We start from the raw sequence: 12254 nt of genomic DNA on the forward strand, positions 1-12254 counted from the left end.
CATTATCAACCATTCCTCTCCGACCACCACCACCTCTAGCACTTGTGCTTCCTCTCCGACCACCACCACCTCTAGCATTTGTGCTTCCTCTCCGACCACCACCACCTCTAGCACTTGTGCTTCCTCTCCGTCCACCACCGCCTCTAGCACTTGTGATTGCTCGACCACCACCTCTAGCACTTGTGCTTACTCGACCACCACCTCTAGCACTTGTGCTTGCTCCACCACCACCTCTAACACTTGTGCCTGCTCGACCACCACCTCAAGCACTTGTGCTTCCTCGACCACCACCACCGTCACCTCTTCCACCTCGTTCACCATCGGTGCCACCTCCACGACTTGTTTTTTCTTTTTTTGGTTTTCCTATTCTTGCATGTCCGCTCATTGTGTCCCCCTTCACCGCACACCCCATAGTTGATAGTGTTAGGAGCCTCCATAAAATGACCGCTACCAAATTGTTTCATGCCAGTGTCACTACACCACAACACTTAATTGGGGGCAATTAACTGCCGGGAGAAATAGGAGTATAGGGGCAAATTATCTGCCTGGAATCTTGTTACTGCCGGTAGTAGAACGTAAGGGCAGAGAAACTGCCGGCAGAAGTTGAGCAAGGAGGGCACACGCACTGCCAGCAATTATTTTCAACTTTTGGGTCATTTTATCTGCCGGCACAACTAAATCATGGCTCACTATCTGCCGCGACAGTCGGTGTGGCGCGAGACTGAAATTATTGGGCCCAAATGTGCGCAGACGAGGGGGAGCGCGCGAAAGGCCGGAAATTTTGCACCAAATGAATTATCGCCGCCGGCCCAACCAGATCTGCCCCAAATTGAACCCTATTCCACAAGTCCTCCTCCAAGACCAGCGCCGCCGCCGCCGCCCTCGACCTCCTCCACCAACCAGTGCGCCCCCCATCGGCGTACGCGCCTCATGACGCCGACTCGTCATCGCCTTCCTTCGGCACCGCCACCGGGGCGGGTCAACTGTGGCGGTGTGTCGAGGTCGAAGTCAACGTCGCCTCCCTCTCCAGCCCTAGATCCCGTGGCGAAAATCGCCACCACCATACCGGCGCGCTCTTCTCCATGGCCCTCCAAGGTAACGAGCACGGGTGAGCTCCCCACCACAGCTCCCTCCATCCCAACGGCATGAGAGGTGCTCAGATCCATCACGCTGGACAACACGCTGCTCAGATCCGTCATGCTGGAGTCTCCTCCTCTTTCCCATGTACTCCTTTGCTGCTCAGAGGAGGTGAGGTTGCCCAGCTTCTTTGTTCGATTTTCTTTTCCTGCTACCGCAGACTGCCAGCGACCATGTCCTCTGGACTTTTTTCTGTCCATGAGCTCGCGGAGCTGAGGATTTGCTTTTTGTGCCTACCTTAGCTACATTGCTTCTTAGCAAATATTCACCATCTTACATTTTTATAACTGATTTTCTATTTTGCGACTGTAAAACAAGAAGGCAGTAGAATAACTACAAAAGAAGAAGGAATCTGATGTCCCAACAAAGCAGATGTGAAGAGCGCTCCAGGGAGAAAGAAGAAGGAAACAACAATCTTGCAAACGAATAAAGAAACAACAGCTTCATGACAAAAAATTTCATGAGTGGTAACACTTCTCTACACACATATAATCTGATTTTCAACACTATTAATTAGGAACTACATGGTTGAGGAACACAAGTGAACTTTACTGTACATATATCAGTTCAATTTCTTTCAGGAAATCCTTTTTAATGGACTGATGGTGGGACTTGGGAGCAAAGGTATACATGTGTGGAAGCCATCCTTTGCATAATTTTATTCCAAATATATATACTTTCTCCTCTTAACTGGGGGCTATTTCAAAAAGGGAGGATCTCGTGTGTAAGAATTGGTTGACCCTGCATTTTACTATTCATTATTATTTATACAACCTGAATGTAAAGTGTCACCATGTGTGAATTTATAATCAGTCGTAGTAATCTTGATATAGATATACACACACTGAAGTCTGAAAACAAGCTAGTAAAACTACTTGCTTTGAAAGCAACACTACATTTTATATTGAGTGGTACTGCCATTGCCGCACCTTTGATTGCTATATGAACCATGCTATTATTGAGACAATGGAGTGGGATGTCAATGCCATTGGTTGAGTGCAAATATTTAGTTTTTGTATTTAAATTATGAGTGAAAGGGTGAGACAGAGTTTGTTACTGCATTTACGCCATTTAGTTTGTTCAAATATTTGCTTGGAGCTATGTAAGTTTACATCGGTGCCATAAATTATGCTTCAACTTTCATACCATCGGATACATAATAGTTTCTGTATAATTTTCAACTTTATAAGCAATTCAGCAGCTACATTGTTACAGGAAATTAGATACTCTGAGAAGCTTCTGCAAGATCTAGATATCATTTGTTCTCTATCGCTCAAGCCTTTGTGTTTGACACTAACAAAAATATAAAACGCGGGTGTGCCAGTGTCCACGCCAGCATCAAAAGATGCATGCCGGCCGGTGGCACAAATACCCGAATATGTAGTGTACATAAGCAGGTATTCAGCCATATATATCTAGATGTATATATATATATATATATATATATATATATATATACAGGCTGATGCATGCGTCGCTGCTTTACAAAAAAACCGTATTGATCCGTGCATTTTGGTCCTTGTAAGAGTAGGCTGGCGAATCATCTGACCATCACATCCCCACTAATGCATCGCTTTAATCAATCCACTAACTTATACACGCACGTCTTGCCTCTACGTACATCTGCATGGCATTTTTTTTAGTTGTGCATGGCATAATATTTAAATCTGTATGGGCACTCCTTGCTCCATAGATATGTTCTCAAGCTTCTCCCAAGCTTGTTAGGAAAAGAGAATATTGGGACAAAATATTTTCGTACTATTTCTAGTATGAATTCTCATCGAACACTGTGCTTGTGAATGTGCTTCAGTTCAATGGATAACTCCAAAAACCTGTACCTAATTTGATCCTGATAGCATTTTCTTCAGGTGGTAACACTTGTCTCAGTTATTACAGTAACTTTGTCAATGTAGCGTTGTTTGGCAGTTTGCACTATTAGAAGTATCTCCTAGATAAAAAATATTCTATAACCAAACATGATTAATACATGTGTTGTGTTTGATATAGATTTGTAGCTTATATCATTTATATAATACATCAGTTTTTCAATTGTATATTTATATGGGCTGTTCATTAACTAAGGCCCTGTTCGGATCCCCTCCGCTCCCCTACTGCAGCTCCCGGAGCGGAGGGAGTGCCAGCACAATCGCGCGGAGCAGTTCGAACCCGGCTCCTCGCGCGGAGCGGAGTTGAGAATCTGGAGAGCTTCCGCAGGCAGTAACTTTTGCACAAATTTGGTTACGAGTCATTGCTTTTTGCACAAATTTGGTCATGGGGTAATCATTCCAGAATCTCAACATTCTAGCATTTTGCGCAAATTTGTGAAGTTCGACTTCTTAGTGTCATGGCTCACGACTAAATGTTCCAGGATTATTATATAGCAGAACTCAGATGTGAAAATCAAACTACTTTTGCTTGATCCTATTGAGTATGAACATGAAACAATGCTTGCCTGTGCTGTCAGCTACTGTTCCTAATTCACCACACATTGTGCTATCTTTCATTCAAATAAATGTATAACCTTGCTTTTCATTTGATTCGTACAACAACTGCATCTTGCTTCCAGAATTTCTTCATGGTCCTGTATAATCTATCTCTCATAATTATATACACATTATGCCTGAACCTGTGTTGTTTGTGTGAAAGGAAACATCTCTAGTATTTTCAAATGTTTATACATAGCTTGAACTATATTGGAAGGTATCAATGTTTGTGAATTAATACTCAAGCCACAATAATATTGGTATAGATATATATGTGAAGCTTGAAAATACGCCAGTAGGAATACATGTCAGCTGCCATATGTAGTTGTAAGCTACTTGCTTTAAAAACATCACTATGGTTTGCTTTTTGCTTGCAAAATGATTATTATGCAAGCATGTATTTGCTGTCTGAGCCTATATCCTTTGTTTATGTGCTACAGTACATATCATTTACCAAAGTTATTAGCTCATGGCATTTGAACCATCTTATCTATTCAGGTTGGCATCATCACTGGAAGATGTTTCTACATGATGTTTCTTCTCTTCGTATTAACATCTTAAAAGCATTACAAATTCGTAACTCTTCTGCTGGAGACATGTGGCCATCTTCGAATAATGCAGCTTCATTGGATGGTGTGAGTTTGGTATTCAGATGAATATGTTAATTCCATCAAAGAAACGGCTTGAGCAGAAATGTACAAAAGAGTAATCATGCAACTTGTATTCCTGGACATGGCTACAGCTATGCACTAAAGTTAAACCATTTGTGTAGCTCAGTCTAAGGACACAAAATCTTATCGTCTTATGTAAATTTTGTTAACCGTTGTAGCTAGATGCTACTAAACACATGTATGGAAATAAGCTTATTCGTACTGAACTTTTAGTTTGTGAATGTTTCTGAAAGTTTAAGGTTTTGGGTGAGGTATATATGGAACTTTGATTGAAGTGTATAATTTGAGTGTTCTGTCTTGGTTTCCTGACATAGTGAATGGATATTGAATGCTAGTGAAATCAAAGTGACGGCAAACATAGTGAATGGATATTGAATGCTAGTGAAATCAAAGTGATGGCAAACAAACTGCCGGGTAGACATGTTTGTGCTGGCAGTTCCACTGCCAGTAATAGTAGTTCATGTGCTACTGCCAGTCTGCTGGGAGAAAATTAACTGCCGGCAAATGCATGTGTCCTGGCAGATAAACTGCCGGGAAAATTTTATATGTCGGGAGAACTAATCCCCGGCAGCCGTTCTTGTGGCAGTTCTATCTGCCGGGAGAAACACTCTCCCGGCAGTTTATCTGCCCTCTTAATGGCTTTCTCCTGGCATATTACATGCCATTACATCGGTGTTGTGGTGTAGTGTGTATCCAGCCAGGTCATCCATATCACCCCTGAACCTCTTAGTTCTCCTTCTACCCTTGCTCTCCACCTTCAGAAGAGGGTCTGGCCTAATATGAGGGCCATGGTACTCAGGCCACTGTGATTGGTCCAAGAAAGGGTGAAATCTTGGCGCCCATGTCAACATAGTAGCTCCCACATGGAACTCTTGCATCCGCACGGTTTTTCCATCACAAACATGTATGTTTCTCGCCTTCGCCGTCGTTATCAAATGCGAGCATGGCCAATGATACTTACTAGGCCTCTTGCACTGGCACCACCGAGTCTTCAGACGCACCTCAAATGCAGCACCACCATATTGTCTACCATCTCGTGTTGTGCCACCTGGCTCATCAATTTGATAGATCATTTCAGTTCTGTCGAATATGATAACTTGTTGCCGTGAAGACTTGCTTGCTTGTAACTGCAACCATTCATCAACCTTTTCCGGATAATCCTTTTTTTCACCTATCCATTTTGCAGTCTCTTCAGAATGCCTCTGAAAATACTCATTCAGCTTGAAGAATGTGTACTCCACTATTGCAGTCACCGGCAATGCACGAGCACCTTTCAACACATTGTTGAAACATTCTACCAGATTGCTCGTCATGCCGCCATATCGCCTACCACCATCGTCATGAGCGCGTGCCCACTTGTGCTTCTCACTTAAATTCCTAGTTAAGAACTATTTCCCCCCTTCGTTCACCGCTGCAAAGAGTTTGTTGTACCGAGCATCGAAACCTTGGGTGGTGAAGGCCACACATACATGGGTAAGGTCTTTGCTGAGCTCCTTGCTCTTACATGCCCGGTAAAAGTTGGCCACGAAATGCCTCATGCACCATCTGTGGTGAAGCTTTGGAAATCCTGGAATAACAATGTCCATTGCCTTGAGTATGCCATGGTGCCGGTCCGATATGATGCATACCTCCCTAGCCCCAATCACGTTGTGCCTAACATGACCCATGAACCACTCCCAGTTGTCTTGGTGCTTGGAAGGCACCAAAGCAAATGCACACGGCAACACGTTGTCGTTTGATGAGTGCGCCATTGCTACCATTAGTGTGCCCTTGTATCTACCGGTCAAGAACGTGCCATCTACAGACAAGACCGGACGACAATGCTGAAACGCCTCCACGCATTGTCCATAACTCCAGAAGGCACGGTGGAACACTCCCTCGTGATCCTCGACCACATGAAACATGCCCGGGTTCTTATGTGCAATCGCGGCTAACAACCTTGGGAGTTGGTTGTATGCTTCTTCATAACCACCATACAACATCCTAATAGCATTTGCCTTTGCCTTCCATGCCTTCCATACTTGACTTCATAACCAAATTGTTTTTTCACCGTACGCATTAGAAACCTCACTTTCACAGTGGGATCAAAGCCTATGTCTTTCATCCATTTGTATCCGAGATACTCAGATGTGAGTTGACGGTGTGTCGTTCGAAGTCGTTTAGATGGCGGTTTGCACCTATGAGTGGCAACACAACTTGTTAACACCCATTCTTCGGTTTCTTTAAGCTTTTCATGGTGTAACGCAACTTCATGTCGGAGTGCTCAACATAAATTGGCCTATGGTTCCGAATGGCATAGTCAGCCAACCAAAACTTCAGCATAGGCAAGCTCAGAAACTTCACTCCTTTCTCCAAATAAGCATTCTTGTCCTCATTCTCCACCCTTGGTTCTCCTGCACCCGCGCATGGTGTTGGCTCAATCGCCGTCATTCTCATTCCACCGTCAACAACAGCTTTATGGGCAAGGCTGAGATCTTTAAACAAGTGACTTCTTTTTTCTAAGCCCGTCAGCTCAAAGTGGATTTGGTTTTCCTCCTTTGTGAATCCATCCTCGTCCAACTGTTCAACTGGACCCTCGTCATCCGAGTCATACGCATATTGACGCATAAAAGGCAAGTCACGATCCATGTCCTTTTGCGCTATGTATGCATCCAAGTCACCAACATCATTACCATGAAACCCTTCCTCTTGCTCTTCGTCGTCATCATAAGCATCTTCATCCTCTTGAATTACTTCGTCACTAGCAATCACCTCAACTTCATTTGCTTGGCTAGTTGGTGGTTGGCTAGAAGCATTGGGGGCATACAACTCAACCTCATTTGCTTTAATAGATGGTACACGGGGACGTGGTTGGCGAGAAGCATTGGGGGCATCAACCACAACCCTATGCTCAACAAGTGGCACCATTGTCCTCTTGCTCATGTCATCCATTGGGGAAGAGACATGCCGGTTCAAATCAAAGGTAAACCGAGGAGATTCAACCTTGGTGGCAAACAATTCAAGTGACTTGTCTTCCGATTGGGAAACTTTTTCCTTGTATACATCCCAATGCAAATCCGAGGTGATAGGCATACTTTTCAAGCGAGATTTGGCTCCAACTCCAACATCATACCTTCCTATTAACTTAACATCAACATTGGTGTCCATCCACTTTAAGACTTGTCTCACTTTTGCAACAACATCCTCATAGCTAGGGCTTGTATCAAAAACCAATGGTTCCTCACCCGTGTCGGCATTGTTACTCAAGAATGCCTCCTTGTCCATGTAATGAACATTAACAAGTCTCTCCATCTAAAAATAACATGAATGCATTTAAGACTTCAATGATAATTGGTGTTTATCCAAATACATCTCATTATATCCAAAGCATATCAACACTAAATTATTGGTGATGTCCACAAAAGTATCACTAATTAACACACATTAAGCAAAGTTAACCCTAATCACTAACTAACCCTAACCCCCAATCTTTCTACTGAACAAGCATATATTCCTACTACACACCATGCATATCACTATATTATCAAAGTTAACCAAGCCATTCACACTAACATAAGGGAGAAAACAAAAACTAGGGTTCCACCAACATGTATAAAATGCAACCAAAATAACAAAATTTAACAAAAAAATAATTGGATGATTTGGGGGAGATTACCAAGAGCAACAAAGTGATGGAAAGATCCACCTAAGAGATGCACCTTTTGGAGAGGATTTGAGGGGGAGCTTGAGGGGTGGGAGAGAGTGTGGGAGCTCCAAGTGTTCTTCAAGCTCGGGTTGTGGATTGGGGAAAGTGTGTGGGGTGGGTCCCACACACTCTCCCGTGGGTTATCCACTTACCAGGGTCAGACGATTTTTTTTTTGAAAGAGGTCAAAATTGATTTTTTTTTGAAACAAGGTCAAATCGGGATTTTGTTAGCCTTTTAGGTTATAACAGTAATTTTGTCCTCCTGTAGCGATGGCTCCCTGCCTTTTCCATTGCCCTCTGTGCTTGCGTTTCTTTACATGCATGGGTGCCACGATCAATGCAAGCATGGTGGTCTCTCGTTCTTCCTTCTTTTTTCTTCTTGTATTGCTGTGCACCCTGACATCGACCTTGTCAGAAGGAGCGAGGACAGCAGCAGTTCTTGTGATTTGGATTTGGAGTAGTGTACCATTCTTTTTTGTTAGTAGCATTTGGTCTCTAGGGTGGTGATCTTTTTCTTGGACTGTTTCTTCTTACTCCGATGATGTAAATTAACAGTGATAGAACTGATGCTCTGTTTGGCTGTGATTCTTCGTCTACCTTCTCTGCCTGCGTTCCTTTGCTAAACATGTCAGGGTGGCAGCCTTGAGTGACGTCTGCCTGCTGCCTTACACGCCAAAGAAATAATCTCGCCAAGCATTGAGCACTTTCTTTTACTTGTGTGTGACTTATCATCCCAGCCGTCTCCAGAATTATCGTCTCTCCCGTACGACTTTTTTAAACTTTGGCCAATGATGCTTTACATACATGAATAAGTAAAATACTCTGACCTGCCCATGCAGAAAGCTTTTAACATCGCTGAGGCATTCGGTAATTTAATTTGCTCACTTGAGCTTTTACTTTTCTGTACTTATTTTACGAAGTTAATTAATGTCTGTCATGCTTGCTAGTATGTGAAAATGCCATTACTTCTTTGGTTGCTTCCATGAATTATTTTTGGTTATGTTGGACCTGCAACAACTAATTCTGGGTTTCTCTTCTGCATAGTGGTAGTGAACAGGTGAAATATCCTGACTTGTAATTCTCTCTTTGGCCGATGATGTGCTGAAATATCCTGCTGAACAGGTGAAATATCTGTTACATGACGTGTAAAATTGAACGCTAGTGCGTGCCTGAGGCCTTACTTCTCTCAATGATCTCTGTTCTTGACAAAGCTCTTCTTGATAACCTGTTCTTCTTTTGCTGCTTTGTACGCCCGAGCCAACTGTGAGTTTTATTGACACTGTAATGAAGTGACATTTCTTCTGTGGATACAACAATTTCTTGCTCTTATACTGATATCTGTCTTGGTGCAATGACACTTCTGAAGTTCTGAGACATCCAGAATTCTTTTGTTGCTTCCATGAATTAGTTTTGGTTTTGTTGGCCGTTGATGTCGTAGAATCTCACTATTGTTCTGATGTGTGTGGCACATGCAAGATAGAAATACACCGAGGCCATTCAAGCACCTGCCATTCAACTTGTAGCAGTAGCATTTTCCTCTTTCGCTTCTTCAAAATTAGGGAATAATTAATAGGCCTGTGATGGAAAGCATACCGGGATTCACTTTTAGAACTCACCTGTGAGTTGGTACATGAAGCGAAAATTTACAGCGCTGATGCATCTCCCATTTCTCTCTTCTTTGCCCCATTTCTTTTCTCAGTGAACTTTGCTCACGTCTCTCTGCTGCCACCTGTCACTTGTTTCTTTTTGGTTGGTTAATTACTTTGCCCCATAAATCCTGTGAGAAACGTCATGGAAGGTCCAACTTTGACTTTCCGGCAATGCCATAGTGCTTCGTCCCAATTACTTACATCCAGCAGCTGACCAGAAACCTCAAACAACCCATACTCCGCACGGTTGGCAGCCGGGATTGTGCGGACGCGGATGCCCGGTCACGACATCCTCCAGCAAGCGATGTCCAGATAGGACGCGGATGCGCCGGATGTCCGGCCCGACACAGGACGCCGGATGTCCAGGTAGGATGGCCGGATGTCCGGCCAGGAGTCTGGCCGATTCTTCTATTCTCTGTATAGCTGGGGTCGGATATCCAGGCTGGCGTCGGATGTCCGACTGTTCATCGGACGTAGGATGTCCGGCTGCTGTAGAGTTGTCTTGCATCCGTTTCTCTCTGGGCTTCTTCTGGTTGGTGGCGTCGGATGTTTGGGCTCCTGCCGGATGTCCGGTCGTTGTAGCTCCGTGGCGACTCCATTTGAGGCCCTTGTTGATCCGCTTCCGTATGTACTTGTCCTATGCTTCAAGCGTCTCCATGGTCGTCTCCTCAGTTCATAAGCACATGTAGTGTCTTTGCATTAGGTAGCAACCATGTCTCGCATGAATGAAAAGGGGAAGCATCTAGGAGCGGCTTCACCTTGTGTCCTATGGTGTATGCTAGAGGTCTCGTCGTATGTCCACTTGGGGCTTAGAGTAGTCGTAGTGTACATGGGGATGACCGTAGGATGCTCTGCATCACTTGCCGATGAGGCCACACATGTGGGCGAAGAAGGTGGCCTCTGATTGGGTGCCCTTCTGCGCACTCACTAGGGCCATGCGGATGTGTTGACGCGGCTCAGAGATTGAGACGAGAACATGCACGCGAGTGTCGTCCAGAGCGCGTGCGCTGTGGTGACTGCGGCCACCTGCACGAGCACCTCTTTGGAGAGGTTGTTCAACAGGTAGACCAACACTAGCTGGTCCTCTCGGACCCAAAAAGGATGGAGAGGGTTGGGCTTAGAGGATTCCTTCCCATCCTTATATTTGGTGGTGAGGAATTTGGCCAGCTCCGGTGTCGTGCCATTGGCATAGCCGAACACCCCCGCACCACTTAGTTGCGGGTGATCTAGGCGCGCCAGAGGACGTAATTGGTGCTGGTTAGCCTCTCCGTGACTTGGCCACTTAGGTTTGGCTGGGAGGCACTGGAGGAAGACATGGCTGGAGATTGGATCGCTATATGTTTTGGAAAAGGATTGCTCTGATTAGCATGTTCGAATGGCGGAAACGTCTTGATAGTGGAAGGGGACGTGCTTCATGTTATAGGCAGGGGCGTTGATCCCTTATGCACATACAGTTGAGATATTATAGGTAATTACAACCTTGAAGAAGAACGGATAGAGATAGTTACAATAGATACATGTTTAAGCGAGAGTGGAGATGGCGCGGACGGGCTCGCGCGCTCCTGCCAGCTGGACCAACAACCGGGCGTCGCGTTTCCTATTGTATTTAATACGGCCGTATATATACCAAGCAAGGGAGTACGACTAAAACGGACGTGCGGAGACGGACCCATGCATGATAACGTGTGCATATCGGTACAGGATATTGCTGTACCATTGGTACAGATGAGATGGAATTGTACGTGACGACGTTCTTATCCTATCTGTTCCCCTCCCTCGCCGCCGCACAAATCGACACCATAGCCACCGCTAACCATGCGCCATATTCGGCCACCGCAGTGCAGCTGCGTGACGTCGCCTTCGTACAACATCTCCCGCCCGACGACCATTGCCTCTGCCGCGCGGCAAGAAGCCACACAGTTCCGGCGGCGGCCTCGCGGGGAGGAGCACGACAGGCCCTGGCGGCGGCCTCGTGTGCGGGGCAGGGCACCACGCCAGGGAGAGCGGTCTCGCCCTCCACGGGATCCGGATGCGGGGTGGAGTCATGGTGGAGGTGCTGCTCATGGGGGGAACGATGGCCTGCCTCGCGCGATTGCGGTGGTGAGGATGTGGGATGGCTGCGGCGGGCGGCTATGGAAGCTGCCGAGTCGCGACACTAAAGTTTAATCCATGATGAGGGCAACATTAAATGACCAAGTTTAATCCATGTACCATGGCAACTAACATATATTCTTATCATGCCAATTTAAGATGTGTTTTTGCCATGGCAAATTAAGATGTGTTTTTACGGTGTGTAAAATTTTGAAAGTTTCTAAAAACCAGGCAATCTTTGTTTTTTTATTAACATATAAATTCTTTGTTTTTTATTCTTGTAGGCAATGACGTTTTTGGGCTTCCCCCATTTTTGGGCTGGTCCGCCGGAGGGGAAGAGCCAGATCGTTGTCCGTGCTAGCGACAAGTTTATCTGACGTGGGATGGTTCGGGCTAGAGGGGTACTTCTACCGAACGAGTTCGTTCGTTCCAGCGACTCTCCCAGCACGAACGACTCGTTCGGGCTGGGGTATCCCCAGGCCGATCGTTCGGCAGTTATCGATGTCCAAGATCATGGCTATGGAGATTAGGATCACCA

General features: G+C 45.2%; 1 long non-coding RNA gene across 1 annotated transcript; it reads left to right on the forward strand.

Annotated features, from left to right (window-relative positions):
- Positions 1 to 818: 818 nt before the first annotated feature.
- Positions 819 to 4503, forward strand: LOC123190187 (uncharacterized). The gene is made up of 5 exons (XR_006496210.1): positions 819 to 1248; positions 1459 to 1604; positions 1719 to 1761; positions 3255 to 3413; positions 4119 to 4503. It is a non-coding gene; the product is annotated as an uncharacterized lncRNA (long non-coding RNA).
- Positions 4504 to 12254: the final 7751 nt, after the last annotated feature.

Source organism: Triticum aestivum, chromosome 2A, assembly GCF_018294505.1.
Source record: "Triticum aestivum cultivar Chinese Spring chromosome 2A, IWGSC CS RefSeq v2.1, whole genome shotgun sequence".
NCBI classification, from domain to species: domain Eukaryota; kingdom Viridiplantae; phylum Streptophyta; class Magnoliopsida; order Poales; family Poaceae; genus Triticum; species Triticum aestivum.